Below are 24,211 nucleotides of genomic sequence, written 5' to 3' on the forward strand. Positions count from 1 at the left end.
GAAAGGGAACATAGTTTTAAAATTAAAGGTGAGATGTGGAGTCACCAACAGTTGGAGGAAAGAAAGCTGCACAAAACAGGGATATGATGCCAATAAAAATCTGAAAGCCCAGTCCTGTCAGAGACCAGATTCGTATCTCACCGAATTGTTTGATTGATGGGTTGAATAAACCATGTTGTCTGGGAGGAGAGAGGAAGGCGAAGGGCTAGGCCTAGGCATGGAGCCAACATGGCTGTGCCCACACAGAGCACATGGCAGGGAAAGCCATGTGGCTGGGCTGTCAAAAAGGCCATGTGGTGGCCCACCCACACCACACCCCCTGGAGCCTCTAAGTGGCTGTGACACCCCTCACTTTGGCTAGAGGGACAGTGAGTGGCAGTGAACGAAAGGTCCCAATCTAGGGGGACTGGCCAAAGTCTATAAACAGGCACACACATGGCCTCCATCTTCCCTTGGCCTCTGCCTTCCTGACTTCTCAGCATGTGACCTCCAGAGTGGTAAATATGTCTCTCTCCTCTCTTTGTCTTTTTGTTCTTTCTTTTCTTGATCTCTCTTTACTCCTGTGGGCGAGTTAAACACCTACTGTTCTGTATTTCACTTAAATTGTACGGAATTTGTGTTTACTGAGTGTAACAAAGGTTCCCTAACTGTAACAATGCTTGCTAGTCTCAGTAATCTGTTGTAATGCTTTTAGGAAGTTGCATGTTATTTCTGTAAAACCCTTTTTGCCAAAACCTCTATTTTCTCACCCAATTAAAAGAAATCTCTTATAGAAAAATGTATAGTTCTTCTCCAGATGTGAACTCAAGGTATCAAAGAATCAAAGACTTTGCAAGCATTCATGTGGGCGAAATCTCTTGAAGTCTAAAATTAAAGTGTACAACTGGTAAAAGCCTGGAGCTTTTGTACTGGAGTATAACAAGTCCTCCTGACTCATTCATCACTTTGGGATCCATGGGTTGAACACTGTCTTGATCCTATATGCCCATTATTTAAAGAACTGAGGAGCAACCCCTCAGGTGTATGACAGGTAAACTTTTGCCATACTAGATAAGTCTGTCTCAAATGAGGAGTTTAAGATTTCCTTTTTCTTATCTTTTAGGTTTCACTCGGAATAATTGGAACAGAACAGGAATTCAGATTTTCCCACAGGATGTTTAATTTGTCCAACCCTTTTCACTACCTCTCTCCACTGTACTAGTTGCTAAGAGTTCTTGCAGTCTCAGCAGCATGAGTAATTTGTATTACCTTTCCCTTTGCATGTTAAAGAGAGTGTTTCCTTCATGTATCTGGAGTAGCTACTAAGTGCAAAGGCACACAACTATCACAGCTGTTTCTTCTTTCACCATCTGATATGACAAAAGGATCTAGGAATTATATAGCTTTATAAGAAAAATTTGAAGATGACTGGAATAAAATGGAACAGCTGCTCTCTGAGGAAGCCGATAGCATTATAGCAGAAGTAGAATCATCTCCCTTTAAGCCAGATGTCTCTAAATTAGGAACAGACCAAATAAAATACTTAAATATTTATGAGTTATATTGAGATCCATCGTTTGGATTTTGTTCCTGACAAATGAACCCAAAGCCCAGTTAGGTACACAATTATAGTAATCATTGTGTGAGGACTATCCAACATGTCAAAATGAGATCCAAATGCCTAAAGCACTGAACAAGTGGTTGTTAAAAGCTGGATATCCAGCAAGATTGGGAAGAGGGCTGACTGTATTTTGAAGTCCCATCTTGATATTCCAGAGCAGACTACTTACAAATACCTATATAGAAGCCCTTCTTTCTGGTCTGGTTATCCTACATGTAGCCGTCTTCTCAGAGCATGTGTCTGCGTTTATTCATTAGTAGCAGGGCAAGTCTTAGTCTTTTAAAGGATAGTCTTTGGTGGTCTTGCTTACTTCTTATGTACATTCAAAAAGTTTAATATGCAAAGAAAGAAGTCTTGGTTTCAAGATTATTCTTAGGCATAGAATCATAGAATCAACTGGGTTGGAAAGGACCTCCGAGATCATCAAGTCCAACCCTTGATCCACTGCTGCCATGGTTACTAGACCATGCCACAGCCAGTCTTATCTTAAAAACCTCCAGGGACAGTGAATCCACCACCTCCCCAAGCAGCCCATTCCAATGTCTGATTATTCTCTCTGTGAATACTTCTTCCTAATATCCATCCTAAACCTCCCCTGACACAGTTTAAGACTGTGCCCTCTTGTCCTACTGCTGGTTGCCTGGGAGAAGAGACCAACCCCCACCTGGCTACAACCTCCTTTCAGGGAGTTGTAGAGAGTGATGAGGTCTCCCCTTAGCCTTCCCTTCTCTCAAGCTGAGCTGAACAAGCCCAGCTCCCTCAGCCTCTCCTCATAGGACTTGTGCTCCAGTCCCTTCACCAGCCTTGTTGCTCTTCTCTGGTCCTGCTCCAGCACCTCAATATCCTTTCTGAACTGAGGGGCCCAGAACTGGACACAGGACTCCCGGTGTGGCCTCACCAGCGCTGAGTACAGGGGAAGAATCACTTCCCTGGTCCTGTTGGCCACACTGTTCCTGATCCAGGCCAGGATGCCATTGGCCTTCTTGGCCACCTGGGCACACTGCTGGCTCATGTTCAGCTTCCTGACAATCCAAACTCCCAAGTTCCTTTCTGTCTGGCTGCTCTCCAGCCACTCTGTCTCCAACCTGTAGTGCTGCATGGGGTTGTTGTGGCCAAAGTGCAGGACCCAGAACTTGGCCTTGTTGAACCTCATCCCATTGGAATCAGACCATCTCTCCAGCTTGTCCAGGTCCCTCTGAAGAGCCCTCCTGTCTTCCAGCAGATCAATGGCGGACTCAATCCCCTCATCCAGATCATTGATAAAGATATTAAACAGAACTGGGCCCAACACTGATCCCTGGGGGACACCACTAGTGACCAGCCACCAACTGGATGCAGCACCGTTCACCACCACTCTCTGGGCCCAGCCCTCCAGGCAGCTCTTAACCCAGCAGAGAGTTCCCCTGTCCAAGCTGTGGGCTGCCAGCTTTTTCAGGAGTATGCTGTGGGAGACGGTGTCCCTGTATTTCTGGCTATAGACCTTCTGAAGATTATTATAACAACCAATTTAGAGGTTACAGTAGACAGGGTAGGGGGGTACTTCTTTAAAACTGAGAGGAGTAGGAAGTTCATTGTCTAACACCACAATGGTTGTCATGGTAGCTAAGGTAGTCTCCCTTTTTTTGGGAGAAGCACCGTTCTGTGGGGTGTATCAGGTGCAATCCCATCAGAGCAGCTCTGCTGACTCCAAACCCTCTTTACTGAGAGTGTATAATATTAAAAAGTTAAGCCAAAATGGTGAATACAGATTGATGATAATAAGGTAGTTTATGAGATGTTAATCAGCATATGGCGTACATCAAAAAAGTACATTAGAAAATAAGTGGAATACGAGCACTGTGGTTAATACCGATGCAAAACAAGCAGCATCTGACCAGGTAACAGTCACAGCTGGGTAACTCTGAAGGAGCAGCTGCACTGTGCTGCTGCAAGGAGTCTGGGAAAATGAAATACAATCCATGTTTCCTGTACTGAGTATAATCAGTTGTCACTGGTTATTCATTTCACCAGTTATTATGTGTATAATACTGTTATTCACGTAACATGTCTACTAACCCATATTAGTAAAGGTGTTATGTTCTTTGGACAATACCATTTCTCTAAAAAATAAGTTCAGCTAACAGGCACATCAGTGTTTATACGGCAAGAATGGACACAGCAAAAAGACTAGTTTACTTGATGAATTCAGAATGATCATCTTGTGAATACCAGTACAGGTGTCACATAATGCTAATGAAAAATACCATTGCTTCAGTTTTTTCAGAAATAAATCTTTGCTTTTGAAATGCAATAGACACCTCCTTGATAAAAGTGATCACACACCAGCTATACACTGTCTCTGACAGTTCAATTTGACATACAAATCAGGATTTTCAGGAAACACATTCTAATCAAGTTAGAATAATAAAAATAGTTAAAATCTTTTAAAAGAAGAATGAAAGAATATTTAATAAAAAAGAGTCACATGGTCAGAATTTGAAACTTCTGGGCAGCAGAGCCATAGATTACATTTTTTACCCTAAATCTCTTTTTCCCTGTAACCTAGTATGGTTATTATGAAGAGGAAAAAAATGAATAAAATAGCAGCAAGGAATGTGTCTAATATTGAATGTCATCCTTTGTTATAGATACATACAAAATTATTAGAAGTGCTTTCTCATTGTTAGGGTTTTCAGCTGGAAGGTCTCTGAAAATGCAGCTCATTTAAAAAAGTACATGAAAAAGTTAGTTTTGTAAACTTTATATGTACACATACACTTTTGTTTGTTTATTTTGTTGTGGAGGTTGGTGCATTATGTTCTAGGGCTTGTTATCCATGGGTCAGATGGTACTGTCACTTGCACCAGGATCCCTCTAAATGAAGCAATCAATGTAATATTGAAATTCATCTTGGTAGTGTTTGTCATGCAAATTCATCAGAGAAGCTATGATACAAAGAGTAGATAGTTGTGACTGTCTGTTTTTCATGAAGAAAATGAACATATATTTTATAGCAGCATGTAGACTCTATTCCCCTCTAGTGCTGGTTTTATCAGGACAGCTAAAACTTTCTTGTACATGGAGTTCATACAGGCTACATAGGATTTATGGACCAAAATTCATCTAATAAGGCTTCAAAAACATGAGGCTTACACAAATATTTAGTTTTCTGACGTGAAGAGGACTGAAGGAAGATGTAAGGATAATTTGCTTTACACATAGCAGAGAGCATTCCAGAGGATCTCAGTCAGACCAGCTGCTATTTATGTGAAGAACTGTCACTGAGATATGTTTCCTCCTTCTCTCCCTCATAATCTTTTTTCTGTTAGCTTGGTTAACCTATTTATTATTTTATTAATGATTGTCAGTTACTCATTCTGATCCTGATTTTCTTATCTGCGGACTTACAGGTAAGATTTTTATTCTGATCTTGATCAAAAGGGACAATCAGACTCTCACTGCAGTCCCTGTCAACTGGTAATGAAGGATCTGTTTTAGGGCGTGTAACTGTTAATTTGACAGAAGCAAGAGGGAATAAATGGCAATACAGAGGTGATTTCATGTTGCAAGTTGTGTTCAAATATTGCAAGATGTCATTGAAGGTCTCATACAGGGGACACATCTTTTCTGTGTCTTAACATGAAGGTTGCTTATGTTCGTTACCAGATTAGTGATTGGTGTATCAGCTTTAATGTTGCTCATCAAGAAGTTGTAAATAAAATGTTAAAAATCATGTCCAAAGACTTGTGATTCTGATCACTTTGTCTTGTACAAGATTCGAAAGACATCTTATGTCCCTGTGGAGAGACATAACCAGTGTGTAATTTTGAGGAAGTACATTTTCTTTTCTCCAGTAAGAAAGCAAATATCTAAAAAACCACTAAGAAACCAGGAATGGATTTTTTTGTTTCAGTTATCTACTGTCCAAGATCAAAGCTCTGACTCCTGAACAAGGAGAAGCTGCTCAAAGGTTAATTCATAATTCATCTAATTGAAACTTGCAGGGTAGACGTGATCAGGATGTGGACCAGAAGCAGTACTGCTATATAGGGTTTTTGACTGAAGACCTGAGAGGAGGTTGAAAAGATCTGGCAGAGATCCAGGAAAATCAACTAGGATAGTCTGAGTCCTTCTTGGAGGGATGCATCCACAACATAAATTCTGTGTGAATTAAAACACAACTGAAATGAAACATGTCAAGATGTGTACATTTAGATTATAAAGGTTATAGGAGCTTCATAGAAAATCTGTGGGATTTGTTTTTCCTTCTTTCTTCCTCCTCTTGTTTTCTGACATATTTAAGGAATTTACACCATCTCAACCGTTCCACTTTTACTGGAAGAAAAAGAAAAATCATTTTATTAATTCAAGTGTGTGTTAGTCCAGTTCTATTTTTTTTTTGATAGACTATGTTTCTTAGTTTCATTCTCTTGTAATATTCTGGCCTGCACTGTGTTAATATGGTCTTTTTGTTTGTAATCATCTTACTGCATCCTTTGTAAGGGCTAGAAGAATTTCTTACGATGTGCCAAATTTTTAAGTACATTCATAAGATGATGAAGCATTGAAAAGATTCCCCAAAAGTCATTTAATCCCACCTGTGCAAGCTCAGCAGATACCTTATGATTATTTCACTAAACTGTTCCTAAAAATCTTCTGAGCTTTGCTGTGAACCCATTCTTTCTAAAATAAATAATGAAATAAATAAAACCGCATAAATAAATAAATAGATAAATAAATAAATGGCAGTGTACTAGAAAAACTGCATTGAATTAATGAGAATTTTTTCACTATAAATTTTTAATAGACATTTCAACTTCAAAAGCATGTTTCAGTCCCTTCACTTTAGTATTATTAGATAAAAATTGTATTCTGTCATCTTTGTTCACCATAAACTAGTGCTTACTTCTATATAATGAATTAATAAATCAAATGGATGAAATCCCTGGATAAAGAAAGGAATTTTTAGCACATATTTAGGAAATTATTTGATCTCGTTGGTGATGAATGACTTCCTAGATGACAGCAACTACTCTGAGCTGAAGAACTTGTAACTATTCCCTATCCTTGAGAAGAAGTTATACAAAACATTGCTTGCTCACAACTGTGGCACTCAAAACTTATCTATTTTGTACTGAAGTCATTTCACTGAAAGACAGACAAACCTAACAGCCCCATTTTAGTCTGTAACAGCTGAACCCCCCCCCGAGACAGTATGTCTGTACCCCTAAGGTTCAGGTGGCCCTTTGGGTGCAGATGTGCCCCGGGCTAAATTCTGTTAGCAGGGATCTCATAAGCACACCTTGAGGTAGGACAAGTGATGGGTTTCTTGGCTGGAAAGAAATTGCCTGATATTTCCTGAAATTGCATTACATTGCAGTTTCTGGGTTTTAAAATCAACTGGTCTCGTAGCTGAGCTTCTGCACCAAAGTTGTGTTAAATGGCCAATATAATTTGAATGCTGGAGTAGAACTCCATCAGTTTGGTATGCTTATTATTCAAAATGTTTTACAGTTTGTTTTAGACTTTGTATTGTGATCTAGGTATGCATTGTTTGTAGAAACCAGGGAAATTCCTTTCCTGCTGTTTTTTTGGCGGCACCAGTGGATTTCTTCACATTTAGTTAAAACATCTAAGTAACAATCTGGAAATTATCGATATTTTAAACAGGAAGCAAAGGATTAGGAGGAAATGTGATTTCTCCAAAACAGAGTAAAACAATCAAGCCTTATTACTTCTGCTGGAAACCTAATCTCAAAGTTTAGGACATTTTTTTCTATTCCAAATACCTGTTTAAGCATTCATTTTACAGCAAACAATAGAAACATCTTGCTGGGGTCATCTAGACACAGAAGTGGCACTTAAACTCAGAATTTAATATCAGGATCTGTTCTTGTAAAATCATGTGTGTGTAAAGCTTAAGGATTTATTTTGAGGCTTTGAAAAAATATTTTCTTCTCTTTTCTTTACAAATTTTGTATCTTAGCCACCATAAAACCCATACCAATAAGTTGGATCTGAGTGTGTGTGTTATCTTTTTCCTGGGGTTATTTATTTAATTTGAATGTAATTTGATCAGTGTGAAATCCCATCTTTTAAATGCTAATCTTATAATAAATCAATATATCTAATAGCAAAAGAATGTATGAAAGGAATATGTTAGCACTGTCCATTGGGCATTGCTCGTTTTGGGGTTTGGTTTTCTTTTTGGTATGGACCATATCACTAGCTTTGTTTCTAAATAACAGCCCACTGATGAGCGAAATGATCCTTTGTATCTATATTTACACTCTAGTCAAGCAACACTAATCTTGTTACTGCTTGTCACCGTTCTGCAGAGGGAAATAATGGCCTGGGCAAGCTGGAAGTGAGGAGAGACAGGAGGAAACTGCAGAGCTTGGGAACTGAGCAGTGTAATAGCAGCTGCTGAAACTGCTGTACAACTGGAGATTTGAATGTCTAAATTAGGTAACATGGGTTCCACCTGAGATGTTTGTCTAGTTTCTGCCATTTGTTAGGGATTTATGCCTGTGTGGATGGGAGCCCACGTCAAGTTCATTCATCAGTGGATTTCTGGCACATTGCAATCGTGATTTCTGTGGTGGGTTTGTTCCTGTTGAAATAACTTTTATGTATGAGTTCTTAATTCGCTAAGAAAAAATGACACATTTTTATTTGAAAACAGATTGTAGAAGAGTAATAAGAGAGATAAATAAAGTAACAAAAGAGTAATAAAGAGAGATAAGTGGAAAATAACATGTATTTGTTTGTGAAAGGCAGAAAAAAAGTCAATATTAGTCAAGGTGCTCAACAATCATCTTAAAATATCTACCACCTCCCATAGGAAATCTTTCTTCTTGCTCTACAGTGAATCCATCTATGCAACTGCTATGCCAGTGCTGACAGGCACTCGTGTCTCTGGGTCCTCCCACTTCCCAAACCAGTTCTGCCCCTGCTCTCTTGTGGCCTCCTTAGCCCCAGTCCCTGCCCTGCCTGCTGCCATCTGCCAATTAGACCTGAGAAAAGCTGAAGAAAGAGTGATTGAGAGAAATTGTCAGTAGGCAGGCTGTGAATGGAGGAAACTAAGCCTTAGATCTGAACCTTCACCTCCTGTTCTCTCCTCTTTCCCTGTGAATGGTGCTGGGTTTCTGAGAAGAGATAGGAAATTACACATCCTCCCTGTTGTAAGCTTCTCTCTTGGCTTTTTACATAGGGAGACCACTGTGGGACTGGATTCAACCAGCCTGGGTATAGAAAGAGCTCTGTGACCCCATTTACTGCTGAACTGTGGAGATTATGAAGATTTTATATTTTTTTTTCTACCAATCATTTGAAGCCACTCTAACTAAACAGACTGAGAAGGAAACTCAAGGCTCATAAATGTTCCTGATTCCCTCTCCTACTGTGCTTCTACAAGGTGCTTAGAAAGGTGGTTGTTAAAAGGTTATGTCTAGAACTAAATACTCACAAAAGATCCCAATGGGGTGAATAAGACTTGTTAAACCTGTGGGTGACAGCAACAGGGCTGAGTCCTAGTGAACATCTACCAGGCAGCTTTATGAACTGAGGTTGCTACAACTGAACTCATAAAGCATAAGATCGGGTACTTTCTCAGGAGAAATGCAAAACAAGGTAGATAGGGCAATACCCACTGAACCTAGAGCTGTTAGTGAATGGGATATGGTTGGAGAGAAGGAAGGAAAATGAGCAGTAAAAGAATATTTGCTTAACAAGTACATTTACAGCTGGGTGGGGAACTGGAGAGGTGGACTGCTTACTGTCAACATTTGCAGGAGGAAAATTTGAATTTGCCATTTAGAGTAATGTTTTGTTTTTCCTGAGCTGATGCTGAGTTTTCATGTAGCCTCACAGTTTACAGAAATGTAAATGTGAAAGCATGGTCTAGTACAACTACTCAAGGTAGTTTTCCAGAAATTTAGAGCTGAGATTGCAGCTGATGTTTCTTTACTTTGCAACTCCTTGGTTTTCCTGATACAAGTCGTACATTTCTTTTAGGGCCTTCTAGATGGTCTAAAGGCGATTAGTAGTACTTGTGTCTTTGCCATGTTGGAGAGATTAGCAGATTTGAGGGGATAGGTTTTCAGGGATTTGTAGGAAGCTTGGTTAATAAAACAATAGGAACATAAAAATTCATAAAAGGACCTTTCCTTAAGTCTTGTTAGTTCCTCTAACAATTTTTCCATGAGAACCTTGTCAGTTTTAGAGAATCCAAATAAATTGTATCTGCTGGATCACCTTTATCTACTCACTCATTGATATCCTACTCAAGCACCAGCTTATTAGTGCAGCAGGTGCTGACACCATACTGACACATTCCCAGCAGACTATCTCTACCATGTCCTTCTTGTTCTTAATTACAGACTCTACTGTCTCATCAGAGCTGAAAGTCAGTCTCAAGAGTCTGTGGTGGCTCCCCTCCAGAGTCCTTTCCATTGATGTGAGGTTGTATTAGCAGTCCTCTGGCATAATGCTTGTTTGCATGACAGGTTACTCATAAGGGGACAGTGGGGAGAGGAGGAAACCTCAGGCTGACTGCTCTGGTGTGCTGAGGAGCTGCTATTGCCTGTGCTCAGAAAAGAAAAAAAGAACTGAGCATTAATTATGAGCAAATACTATGTTAAATAATAGCAAAATATTTGATTGAAGTTGTCAGTAATTAGAAACAAGATGAATCATTCATAATCTGCTACTTAAGTGTCTTAGCTATTATAATAACACACAATAAAAAAGAAATTATCAGAGGGTTCCACATGCATGCATAGAGGGCAGGGTATATAAGTCATTCTCACTGAATTGTCAGTTCTGTGACTTTTGCCCATTCTCTTTTATTCAGGCCACTCATCCTCTCATGCTCTTTCTAATAATGTGGCTTTGCTTTCAAGTTTGGCGTACACAGGCTTTGAAATTTTGAATGTGTCTGAGGCATCTTTAACAATAAAAGACATTTATTTGGGATTCTTCATTAAGGCCTTTACTACTGCCCACAGAAGCAATGGATGAAATCACAGTTATGACAAATGTGCTTCTTCATCCCTTTTGGAAATATTCACACTTGAAGCAGTACCCCCTCAAATCTGTCAACTATTTAAGCAAGGATATAAAAGCTCCTTAATTTTATTTTTTATTTATTACTATTTCACTCCTGTATCTCTGATTTAATCGCTTGACTGATGCTCTCAGAATATTCTGCTTTTGGGGGGCTTTTTTAATATTCCATTTGGAATAGCTTTTATTTCTGCAGTGTTCCTAAGGAGGAATTTGTCCTTTCAGGTAGTTGGGGCATCTCTGGAGTGACAAAGCAAGCAGTCTGGAATGGGCCAGAGCAGGAGGGGGAAGTTACCCACTGCCCAAAGCAGCTCCTTACTTATTTCTGCTCTTAAAAAACCTGGAGGTGGGATTGTCTGCTATGACATTTTGTTCTCCTTAGCAATTTAAAGATCATACTAATCTTTAACTCCAATCATTAGTGCTGCGCATTAGGCCACTGCTTTTTGCCATCATGGACAGAAGGGTCAAACTGTTTCTTTGTGTTTTGCACAACCTTCAGAAACTGTCCTGCTTTGATCTTCTTTCCTGTAAAACAACCTTTGTGTCTTCCCATATATTTTCCTTTCCAGTCCTTTCATGTAGTTGATTTTTTTTCATCTAAATAAATTATTCATGTGCAATTTTACCCACTTTTTCCAGCCCTTTTTGCCAGGTGGTCAAGATCACTTGTTTTGCATGTCTTTTTCTGTTACTTCCTCACAAAAATCAGAACTTGTCACTATTATTCTGTGGTTTTATATAGAACTCATGGTAACTTAGGGTAGGGAATGAGAGACCAAGAACAAATTTAAGAAAGAAAGGATGAAATGAATGAGAAGACAGGTTTTTTTATGTATTATTGGATCAAAATGCCTGCTTGTCTACAACTGTCCTATAGAACTGTGCAGCACTAATATAGTGGAAACACAAAAGAAGTACAGAAAATTTTTGAATAGTACATATTATGTACTGTCAAAAAGTATAATAATTGGTCCGACTTATTTTCTCCTTTGAATTATATTATTTAAACAGTCATAGCTGAGCTATTTTGAGGGGAAGGAAGTGTGATGGTTGTGTATTAGCTGATCTCACAGAACTTTTTAATTTCCTGAGCAACAGTTTCAGATATCCTTGCCTGGACACCACAAAGGCTACAGAGACTGAGTCAGACCTTTGTAACCCCTCCTTCCATTCCATTTCCTTGTAAAATTTTCTTCATCCTGGGTGGACCTAGTCCTGGAGTGGCTTTGTTATCTGTCTCTTTTCTTTCCCCAGACTTCCATGACTGGCCTCTATATCTGCTCTTGCACAAAAGGCTCTGCACAAAGCACAAATGTTGGGCAGTGGGAGTGGGAGGAGAAGGATACCTTTCTGGATGCCTTTGCTCTTGTGACATTCAGCTTCTGTGTCCTTTCCCGAAGTCACTGGTATGATTTAGTTATCACTGTGTTGCTCGTAATAAAACACCCTCAGATAATCAATGCTCCCCTTCTGGTTTAAAAAGCTCACCCCTGCATACCTTGAAAGCCTATGGTGATTTTGCTAGGTTAATAAGAGATAAAACTGTTTTCTGGGAGGTTTATAAGTGCTGCATTGCTCGCTCACCTCCTTAAAGTTAATTTAACAGATAATCTCTATTGATTTGAAATATCAAGCCATGAGTAACCCTGAGATAAATTAATCGCTGACATAATGCATAAATAAAGCATTTAATCAGCCTCCAAAGCTATTAATGTGCTATGTAATAAAATAAATTTTTTTATTCTGTAGCAAATCATAAAAAGAGAAGAAAAAGTACTGAATGCCCTTTTGTGTGGTGACATCAAAGTGCTGAGGTGACCACAGTGTTTTGAGCTCTCTGCTCTGCAACTCAGTTGTTCAATATCTGCTGTTTGTTGCACCCATGTTTGACAGACACTCTAAAATGACCTGTAAATATGCAATTCCCATCAGAGGCAGAAGACTGACTCAAGATCTCTTTAGCCTGGTGATATATTTGTCCTTTTACAACACTGAACTTAGTGTTGATTTGGGTTTCCCTCCCATCAAGCTCATTTGGGCTTCCCTGCCATCAAGCTCATTGTCTTCTCTAATTGATAAATTATTGTTTCCAGAATAGCTGAATTCCTCTTATGTTTTACAAAACTTTTAAGAACTGACTTAATTACACTGTAGTGACATCATCCTGCTTCAAAAGAAAAGGAAATATGGGTGACTGTAAGGGTCAGCTTGTGTTACTGGATAAGGACCCTTGGCTAGAACAGAAAGTCTGAAGTTGTTCTTCAGCACCTGATAGCTGCCTCTTCAGACCCCACACCTGAGCAGAGGCTGTGTCTCTTTGTGGGTCAAGCTTATTTGCTAAGACAGGCTCTTCCCAAGCTTGCCCTCAGAAAGCTTGTATGTGCTGTCAACAGTCTTGCTGGCTTGCACAAGAATGGGGAAGCCTCTTATTGACCTGAAAGACTGTAGTGTATTTGGAAAATCCCATCACAAATGGGACAATTTTCCCTCAGCTAACGAGAGGTACAGTCCTCCCTAATCTTTCCACAGTCCCCTCGAGAAATTGAACTCTTTCTGTGTGCAATGAGAAATACAGATGGTTTACTTATTAGTTCTTAAGTTATGGCCTATGGCAAAGTTAATTTATTCTCCAGATTACTCCTTTGTATTTAAAAAAGGAAAAAAGAAGCACACACACATACACCAAAAAAAATCAAAAAAATCCCATACCAGAGCAGAGTCCCTGCCAAACAAACTGTAAAGATGGCAAGTTGGAAAAAGGTTCAGTGTCACTTAACAAAATAAGAATGTTTTTTAACTACTTTGCTTGCTATTTTTTTCAGAATTAGTGTACTCTTGCCAGAGTAATTTTGTAAATATAATATTGAATAGATTAAATACATTCTTAAAAAAGAAAGGCATAAAGTATGATCAGGACATGTTTCCCAATTCACCTTTGGACTCAGTGGTGAGTGATTAAATCACTTTCCTGAAACCTTTGCCCTACAACCCATGTTTCCAGCTTGTGTCTCCACTTATGTCCCTAGAGCAAGTCTTACTGTTCACTTTTATGAACTAGATTTCCTAAATTTTGTATTTATGTCATGTGAATGGAAAACAACAGACTAAAGATTGAGATCCATATTTCTTCAGGAGTAGTTCTATCAGGGCAGTCAGATGTCCCTGGCATCTCAAAAAAGGCAAATTTCATGTCCATTTTCAAGAAGGGGAAGTGAGAGTCCAGAGAACCACAGAACATTCAGCTTCACATTACTCCGTGGGAAGATTATGGAGAAAATCCCTCTGAAAGTCCTTCCTAGGCAAATGAAAGACAGGATAACTGGGAACTGCCAGATCAGGTCTACCAAGGGTAGTTTATATGTAACTAACCCCATTACCATTAGTGATGAAATGACCAATACAGTGGATGAGGATAGAGCAGTGAATGTTATTTTACTGTACTTTAGCAAGACTTTGATGGTATCTCATAACTTCTTTGCAGCCAAAATGAGGAGACATGGACTGGACTTGTGGACTATAAGTTGCAGAAAAAATTCTGGGACCATTTGTCTCAAAGAATAGCAGTCAAGGGATTGAAACCTAATGGATAGGTGATAGAAATAGTATTTCCTGAGGGTCAGTCCTGGAGGTTGCACTTTTAAGCATCTTTATCAGTGACCTGAACAACAGCAAGGAATGCATTCTCATCCATTTGATGCACGACACCAGAAGAGTGCAAGTCAGAAGAGTGCAACATGCTGAAGGACAGAGCTGAGATTCAGAGGGATCTGAACAAGAGGAAGGAACTGGTCAATGAGAACATCATGATACTCGGCAAAGACAAATGCAAAGTCATCCTCTTGCAACAGAACAATCCCATACAAGAGTACAGTCTGGGAACCTGTTGGGGACCAGCTCTGCAGAAAAGGGCACAGAGATCCAGGCCTTCCTTATTCAGAGATTCACAAAGAAATGACAAAAGGCAGCCAAATTACAACTAAACATGAGGAAAAAATTTCACAGCAAGGTTGGCTAAACACAGGAACACATTCCTTAGGGACATCGTAGTTCCTCCACCCCCAGAAATTTTCCAAACTTCAAAAGGCCTTGAACAGGCTGATCTAACACTGAAGTTAGCCTTGCTTTCAGCTGGGTATTACACTAAATGCCTGTAAAGGTCCTTTCCAACCTGAAATATTTTATGATGATTTTTATAACTTGCCCAAAAGGAGCTGGCATATTTCTATCTAGCTATAGGATCCTGAACTGTCAGGATTCAAAATATTCCTCCTAACCATTTTTCAGCAATGCACCTCTGCCACACCTTTTTTCTTCAAAGAAACTTTGTGACAATAATTTCCTCTTCTGAACAGCAAGGCAAATGTCCAGGCTGCCCTTGGAGACCTGGTGCACAGCATAAATGAAACAATTTGGGAACAAGGATGACTCTGTGTGTCTGTTGAGCTGCGTTCAAAACCAGAAGTGTTAGACCTTGCAGACTCTTCTTCTCATATGACATCAGACAGATGTGACAGGAAGAAGTTAAATTGGGAGGTCCTATTAACCTTCTGCAGAAAACAAATAACTGCAGAAGTCAGTAAGATTTACTTATTCTGTAGAGAAAAAAAAAAAGTAAAACCTTGGGCAGGGGCAGAGAAGTGATTTTTAAGTATTAATATGTCTCAGCAGTGGGAAATGAAGAATGTTTTGATGTCCATCCATCTGCTTTTTCTTGTGAAGGTCCTTGTCTTTCCTAACACTCTTTTCCCCATCACATGAAGGTACTCAGCAGAATTGGCAGTGAGAGATTTTTCAAATGACAGTCTCAATTCTTACTGCTCCGAGCATTTTCTTGTGGGTGTGTATTGAAATATTTCTGCTAGAGTTGAAACTATTAAAAAATTCTCTGCAGCTGAACTGTGTGCAAGTTTGCATTCTGGTTACATTCTTTAAAATTTCAGCCGTGTGGGAAAACTTACAGCTACGGTTTTTATATAGTTTTAATATCTGAACAGCACATCTGCTCCTGGTCTTTGTCAGCATTCTAGCATACCACCTTTTCCACTCCTTTGAAATTCTTCAAGTTTTGTGTACCCTGTTAATTTGGCTGGGGGAATGTGCCTGTTCAACAGCAGTACACATCTCCAAATCAGTTCCAATCCTTGCCGCTCTGAATGCTGTCCACTTATTCCTGCTGTGTTTCCTGGTTTCCATTGATTAGTTTCCAGTCTGTAGCAATGCCCCATCCCGTTACCGCATGGTACCACTCTGTGGAGGTTCCATTATGAAGGTACCATTCTGTGGATGTTCCACTATGAAGACACCTCTCTATGGCTCTAGCTCTAGCCATAGAGTTAACTTGGGTAGAAGCAGGTCAATCTCTGCCCACATGAGAACATAGTGTTCAATCAATTTTCCTGCAATGGGATTCGCAGGACAAGCAGCTGCATCCCATGGCATGAGCAGGAGTCAAGCTCCATCCCTGCCTCCTATAGCTTCTGGCTGAAGCCCTGATTAACTCAGTCCATAGCTCAGCATGCTCGTGCAGGCTGAGCAGTGACAAGTGTCTGAATTGTCCCCTGACCTAGCTCTACTAAAAAGATAAGTTTGACTTATTTTCTCGTGTTTGGAAGAAACACAAATTTAATCAGCCTCACTAAATAATCCTTTCATTTTTTTCCTTTTTCTTTTTCTTCTTCTTGTGTTTACTCCCAGGATACAATGCTGTATGGTTTAGCTGAAGGCAAGGACACTTTTTGTTACAAATATTGTGTGTTAGCAGTGGCACCAAGCTGCTCGTCTGGTAACAGCCCACAGAGCTGTGCCATCTTATAGGAGAATCTCTACAAATCTTTGACCCATCTCCAAATCCTCCAAAAAAAAGAATGCAAAAAAAATAGTTTGCCACATAAAGACCCAGGCTGTTCCTCAAATGATGGCTTTGAGGACACTGCTGTAAGCAAATCAAGTAGCTGTCCTGCAGTGTCCTTGTTCTCATTCAGCCTTCCAGAAGGAAAGAAGTATGGGTTAGGCTGGAAGGTGAGTAGTAGTGAGATGAAAGGTTTGATAAAAGCTGTAGAGACAAACTAGGTAAGTAGATATCGAGGATATGATCATTAATACAGTGACACAAATGCATCTCCCAAGGACGTATCTGCTCTGCCTTTCCTGTTGGATAGTTCAAACTTCAACCTAGCTAATCATGCATGACCATCTAATCAGAAACTTATTGTGGTAATGGCATCTTACAGCTCACAGCAGCTGCACAGGGTTAATATCACTGTAGCAAAACGTGAACAACTGCAGTTGTGGAGGCATATGTTAGACTACACTTCATTGTGATTTTGCTGAGTAGGAGCAAAACGAACATCTCTGTAATTAGAGCCTGGTGACAGCAGCAGTTGAGGCAAACCTGAACCAAACTACCCCAAAAAGGCTATTGAACACCTAGATAAAGACAAAAATAAGCACCTAATTTGATTTTCTGTCTTTCGTACCTTCTTTTGAAGCTGCTTGAGTTTTGTTGAAGATGTATCTTTTTGAACTGTGATTTAGAGCCACTGTTACCACTTTTCTGTTATACCTAACCCCACAAATGTGTAATCACTTTTAAACATGGACCAAACAGCTAAAGCACAGTTTATATTTTCTTTTATTGGCAATATTTATCCTCATTTTCTCAGAAAAGACTAACTTGATTCAATATAGTAACTGCAACTAGCAGTCCATCTTGGCACAGTTCACTTTTGTGCCAGTAATCCTCACATGAGGATTTTGTTTCATTTAAGGCTTTTAAAGTCATTTCATGAAACTGGAATTGTCTCTTCATTACAAAGCAAAGCTCAAAAAACCTTTCATTTGGAAAAAGTAAGATCGAACACTACAATGATTTCCTATGAATTTAAGGAAGAATCTGTTGGTCTCTAACAGAACAATATCTGCTTCAACTCTAACCTGGAAGACTTGAATTTAGCTCATCAGATCACAGAATGCAGGGAGAGAATGAAAATTACTCCCATGTCATATGGGGAACTAAGGCATAATGTTTTGTGGTTTATTCATATTTTTTTATGTAGGACACAGATAACATGGTGACAATTAAAAAGTCCACACCTCCTTGGGAGCTTTATCTTGCACCCTTATTATTCATGTATCTGTAGCTCAACAGCACTGGTGTGTAATTTGACATGCTTGCTCTTTGGAGATTACTGTGAAGATCTACTGAATGTAGAAATGATAGAACCATGCCCGATCTCAAAGTTTGAAAGTATACACTGCTATTTTTCTTCAGCTTCAACTTCTCATGGATAATTCTTGGAACATGAGTTGCTGGGAGTTTGTATCACTGCTTTACTGTCATCAAACTCTGAATGTTGAGGCTGTGCTCTCACTAAACAGGAGTGCTGAAAAATTAATGTTGACCTAATTGCAATCAAATAATATATTAGCATGCGTGTCTTTGCCTTATCACCTAATCACAGATCTAAAGAAGGAAGCCAGAAGTGAATGTATTTCTTTCTGAACTGGTAGATATTTTCAAGGTTTGAAGAAGTGTCTTCCTTCAAAAAGGAACGTGAAATGGCTTTTCATTCATTCCAAGACAAAAAAGGAAACAATAATACTTCTTATCAGGACTGACCAGGTTTATAGCATCAGTAGTGTTTGTAATGTATTTTTCCAAGTACAGCATCATATCTAATATTACAAAGATACAGAAGTGATTACATAGTACCAAAGGGCATATTGCTAGCTGACTTCTTTGATCTAAGATAAATTATTGGGTACAAAAATATGAATTCAAAACACTTGTGCTGCCCTTAAGCTGTAGAAAGACATCATGTATCTTCCAAGTTAAAGCACTATCCTATTAGACTTTGGCTACTGGCAGTTGCTTTCTTGAAAGAAATTCCTTTAAGGAACTTAATAATCCTGGTACTTAGTTGGAAAAGCTTCATATTGCAAATGTAGAGGCTAAAAATTACCTCTTAATCTTGCATTTCCATTACAAAAGTGCTTTTCAGTCTTCCCATATATGGTGCTGTAACAAGTGTAGTATGATGCCAATATTTTATATAACAAATTAGCGGCTGGAGTCTGCACTATGGAAAAGGTCAGAATCCGTTTGATTTGATATTTTTCATTCACACACAATTCCCTTCTTTCCAGTAGCATGACTTAACACCCCAAGCAGACAAGCTCTTGTGTGTGAGCACCTCTCTTGTTCAAGCTGGGACAATGCTGAGAGCACAATTCACTCTGAGAATGTGTGTGTGTGTGTGGAAGAGAAAGAGAAGAGAAGTGAGGAGACAGTAGGGTAGTGGTGTAGGTGTTTGAACAGCAGTGGGGACATTCCCATGGCTGCAGCTCCCTGGACACTTTCTGTTTTTTGGCCAACGGCTACTGAGAAATGACTATTTAGAAGCTTCAGTTTAAATGTTATGTTATTAAGAATGTATAGGCACTGTTTACTTTTGTCTGTGCATGTTCAGAATCTTAAGGGCATATCTCCTTGGTTGTACTTTTCGGTCAATTCTTGATCAAGAGAAGGTTAAATAGCTTCACACATGCTAAGGTGGCCAATGTGCTTTTGTGTGATTCTAAGGTATAGTTAAAATCAATTTTCCTTCTCTTCTGTCCAACAGATACTTTTATAACTGTCTGTTCATCATGGCTTATTTATAAACTCAGGGCAAGGGTTGTTTTCTTGTCCTACTGCATGTTCTGTATAAGTCCAAGGACAAAAAAAAACAAGTAGTCAGCTTATAGTGTTTTCAACTTGCCACACAATGCCAGTATTCCATTGAATTTCTCTCATTTGGGGTTGCAGGTATAGCAGATGAAAATTAGTTGTATGTATTTATTTAAATGTTACACCATTGTTCCTATCGCTGTCGTGCCACTGCTTGCGTTGCCTTTCTGCAAACCTTGTGCAGGAAGGTTTTTCCAGCAGAACCTCTGCAGAAAGCAAATGTGAAATTTTGCAATGCAGTCCTTGTGAGACATGCATTTTCAATTCAATTTCTATGAGCACTGGCACCTGCACATTAGGCACATCCTTCAACCTAGCCCACGTCAACAAAACACTCAAGGATTTGACTGAGTGCTTTCCTCAACTGAGGCCTTCAATTCTGAGCTCACTGCAGTTGGTTTAAGCTTTGATGAGAGCTGCAAGTTGAGAAGCCCCAGCCTTCCAGCTTCAGTGAATATGTGAAATGCCCTTAAAAGTTTTTATTCTACTTTTCTAACCTGGATTATTAATATCTTCTCCTACTGCAACTCTCCTTAAAATGCTGCAATTTGCCATGCCTTGTTTTTGCCTCTTGATGTGTTAAGTTGAGGACTAATGTAGTGCTGTGGGAGAGCATTTTGTTTGTTTTCTCATTACAGTGTTTGTTTGGTAGCTGATTCCCATCCAGATGGATGCAGAGGCCCTGCAGATGCCTCAGCAGAGCACTGCACAGCCCTGCAGTCCTCACACCTAGTATTTTAGAAAGCATGTAACTTCAGCAATTTATACATCACTGCTTTCTATCACACCTTAAACAACAAGGAACAGGAGCTGCTCCCTTTCTCTCCCCTCCTCCACTGTCTTACACTGTTTTCATCAACTCCTGCAAATCCTAATCACCAAAAATCTTCAGAGAAAAAGACGTAGGGTTTATACAGATATACCCTGTTTTTTCTATTTCTTTTAAATATGAAATAGTTACTTCTAGAGTTCTTTTATTATTGAAGACTGAGGATGACTCATGAAAGGAAGTAAACATAGACTCAGCCTGAACCAAAGCACTCAGCCCTCACTGATTTAAATGAGAATTGAGCACATGCTCAAATGCCTTTATTAATTAAAGCTTAAATAATGCCCCAGCAATTGAGTTAAACTGTACCTCTGGATCTACAAGCAAGTAGTAGACAAGAAGAGTACCATGGCCTAAAATATTGAAGATAACAGCATTTTCAACTTGCATATTTCTAAAACTGCATTTTAATTTAGTTCTGGGAATGTTAGTTCTTTCAAAAATAAGACTTTCAAAAGCAACTACTGTTTGAATTAATTGTCTACTGTATATATTTAAAATGTGAGTCAGATCAAGTGCAAATTACCTTTTAGAAGCTGCCAGATCAAAAAGTTGTTTTATCTAGTGCTGACTTTTCCCTTCAGGTTTAATAGCTTCTACTAAAGAAAAGGTGTCAAGGTTCCCCTTTTCCAGTGCAACTATGGCAAGAAAAGCCATCATTTTGTCTTTCTTACACTCACAGGTTACATAGCATTTAATAACAGTTTAAAAAGATGCCATTTCATGACAATTATTGAATTATTCTCCCACTTTCAAGTTCTGTATCACAACTGAAGTAGGTTTGTTAACATGCAAGTTGCATCCTCAGCAACATATTTCAGTCAATTTATATTGATATTCTGGGGGTACTTTCATTCTACATGTGTCTGTTTTTATTCTAATTTAGAAGCAGCAAGAGGTTAACCAGGATTTAAAGGAAATACAATAGACAATAATTCATTCCATTGTATGCCTGAACCATTTGCAATTATGAGTGGTATTGAATTTTTGTAAACTGAATTTCTAATTGAACTTCAGGAAATATTTGCCATCATTACATTTTATAAAAGATAAGAAGCATTGTAGAAGGTTCAATTTTTTTAATTAACTGTTCAGCAAGGTAGACAGTGTTGCCTTTCAATTGTCAGGAGAAAAAGCAGTAAGAAGGAGAGATTAGCAAAGTTAATACCAGCAACAAACCCTCTGCCTCAGTTAAAGGTAAATAAGATAGATAGATAAGATGTTTGCAGCTATTCCAGACCTGATGAACTTCATTTTTTAACAGAAAAAACACTTCCTAAAAAGGTGTCAGAGCCAGCAGCAACCAGCTCTGGAAATTCAAAAATGGAAGGGTCATATATTGATATCATTGTTGCTTTCTCCCTTTCTTTGGAGGGAACAAGGAAACAAGGATGAGGAGAAGTAAAGGAGCTGCATACCACTCAGCATAACTTTAATACCCAGAAGGAATCTGGAACAAATAATTCAGCAACACATTCGTAAGTAACTGGAAAATTATAATGATAAGAGTTGCCATCAACTCTCTTCTCATCTAACTTGTAGCATGTACTCTAATCTTTTCAGATTCAAGTAACTGTTTTTGCAGTGGGATAATGGCATTTGTGGTAGAATGGGAGCGTGAATACTTTATACCTTGGTTCTTAGTAAGGCTTTTCACAATGTTTAACATGATATTCACAAGCCAGCTAAAGAATCATAGTTTAGATGAAAGAACTATAACCTGTAAGCTAAATTGTGCTCAAGAAATACTTCTCAGCAGTTTCTTGACAAAAGGGGAAGATATATTTATGCAGCTCTACAGGGGTTTGCCGTCACTCTATTCTAGTTTGTTTTCACGAGCGATTTGGGTGAAGGAACATGTAGAGTGCTTATATTGAAAAAAACCCCAAAAACAAATAGAAGAAACACAGTTATGCTGCAAGGCAGAAAATAGATAAAAAGGGAGAAATAATATCAAAAAATCTGCACATTCAGTAGGAACAACTAGAAAGTGCTACACATAATCAGATATAATAGGGATAACAGAGAATGGGGAGCACTGGACTCCCATCTCCAATCTAGATAGACTGGAGCCCTGGGCAATCATTAGTGGCATGATATTTAAGTCCAAATATTGGATTCTGTACCTGGAATGGAATAACACTGGGCACAAGTATAAATTTGGAGAGAAGTGGCTGGAGATCAGCCCTGCAGAAAGGAACCTGGGGATGCTGGTCAGCAGAAGTCTCAGTATGAATCAACAGTGTGCCCTGGAAGCCCAGAGGGCAACTCGTGTCCTGGGGTGCATTAAGCACAGCATCACCAGCAGATCAAGAGAGGAGATTATCCTCCTGGATTCAGTGTTGGTGCAATCTCACCTCAAGAACTGAGTTTGAAGCCCTACAAGTTTAAGAAGGACGAAGGTCTTTGTGTCCAAAGGAGGACAACAAAGCAGGTGATGGGCCTGGAAGGAATGTCCTATAAGGAGCAACTGAGGACATGAGGTTTGCCTAGTTTGAAGAAAAGGAGGCTGAGAGGTGACCTCATGGCTCTCTACAGCTTTCTGAAGTGGAGATGTGAAGAGGCAGATGCAGAGATAGGAGGTATGGGAATGGTTCAAAAGTGTACCAGGGGAGGTTTTAGACTACACATTAGGTAGCATTTCTTTATGGAGAGATTGGTCAGTCACTGGAACAGGCTTCCTAGGGCTTCCTTGATGCCCCAAACATGTCAGTGTTTTAGAGGCACTTGGACAGTGCCATTATTACCATGCTTTAACTTTTGGTCAGACCTGAGTTGGTCAGGCAGTTGGACTGGATAATCATTGTAGTTCCCTGCCAACTGAACTACTCTATTCTACAGAGCGGTTCTCCAGGCATTATAATGTGGGACTGAAAAAAGGGAAATACCATTCTGGGATGTATAAACTACAAGTACAACCAGCACACAGAGCAATCCCTTAGTTCTGCTTAGTAATGCCCAGTCCCTTGCTGCAATCCTCAGTCAAGTTTTCTGCGACATTTCCAGGAATGAGTGGAAATGTTTCGGAACAAGCTGGAAAAGCACGTCTCCAGAGTAACCATGGGGCAGGCAAATGTGCATTTCAGATCCTATCCAGCAATACTTCTCCAGGCTTTTCTGAACAAGACCAAAGCACATGAGATGATACAAAATATTCACATGTGATTAGGTTTGTTTGTGTTTGTTTTGAGTTGCTGTTGTAAAATTTAACTTGCCATTCAGTTTGACCCATCTCCTCATGAAGTTCAGGTGTTAATGCAATACAAGGAAAAAAATGCTTTTTTAACTTGTTCTTTCATTTTTGTAGATGAGGCTTTTCCAGATGGTGTTTGTGAACAAGGAAATCAAATATATATGCATAGTGGTTACGCTAACGTTATTTCTGCTTTGGTTTTGTTGTTGTTTTGTTGGTTCCGCAAAAAATACAGGTTTATTCTTCATAACATAGTGCCATCAATTTGAAGGGTCAAAACAGATGTTTCTGGATACTAAGAACTTTGAGGATAATTCTCTTTATCATAGGACTCTCTCTTGCTATGAGACAGCAAATTACTGTTTTCTTCTGTTTACAAAGTTTTGTTGTGAAAATTTCTTCTGTATTTTTCTTAATAATCTGTTCTCTTGAAAACTCCTATTGCTCACATTGGCTACCTCAAAATTTTGGTTTTACTTGAAGTATTTTCTGGTTCTATTTCTAACTAAATTAGATTCCAGCCTAATTTTAGATAATTGACAATGTCTGAAGTGAATATGTATTTATTTTGTCCACGCATGGAATTTGTTTATAATTTTTTCTCAAGTAAATGCCAATGGGTCCCATTTGTTCAGAATGCTGAAATTAACATCTTTTAGCGCTAAAAATACATGCTTCATTTCTATCGAGTTTGAGATCATGCAAAAAATGCTACTCTTTAGGTGTCAAATTTCTCATGTCACTTAGTCACATATTTATACCTCTTTTCTTATATCTCTTCTGAAATGAGACATGATATTTAGAATACTGCAG

The 24,211-nt window shown here is 39.0% G+C and overlaps 1 long non-coding RNA gene across 1 annotated transcript; it reads left to right on the top strand.

The window, feature by feature from the left end:
- Positions 1-228: 228 nt before the first annotated feature.
- LOC127466796 (uncharacterized) lies at positions 229-23,335 on the top strand. Its single transcript, XR_007902859.1, has 3 exons — positions 229-497; positions 21,580-21,683; positions 23,212-23,335. It is a non-coding gene; the product is annotated as an uncharacterized LOC127466796 (long non-coding RNA).
- The last annotated feature ends 876 nt before the right edge of the window (positions 23,336-24,211 follow it).

This window comes from Manacus candei, unplaced genomic scaffold, assembly GCF_025592945.1.
Source record: "Manacus candei isolate 608988 ecotype Guabito, Panama unplaced genomic scaffold, ASM2559294v1 h1tg000011l, whole genome shotgun sequence".
Lineage (NCBI taxonomy): Eukaryota > Metazoa > Chordata > Aves > Passeriformes > Pipridae > Manacus > Manacus candei.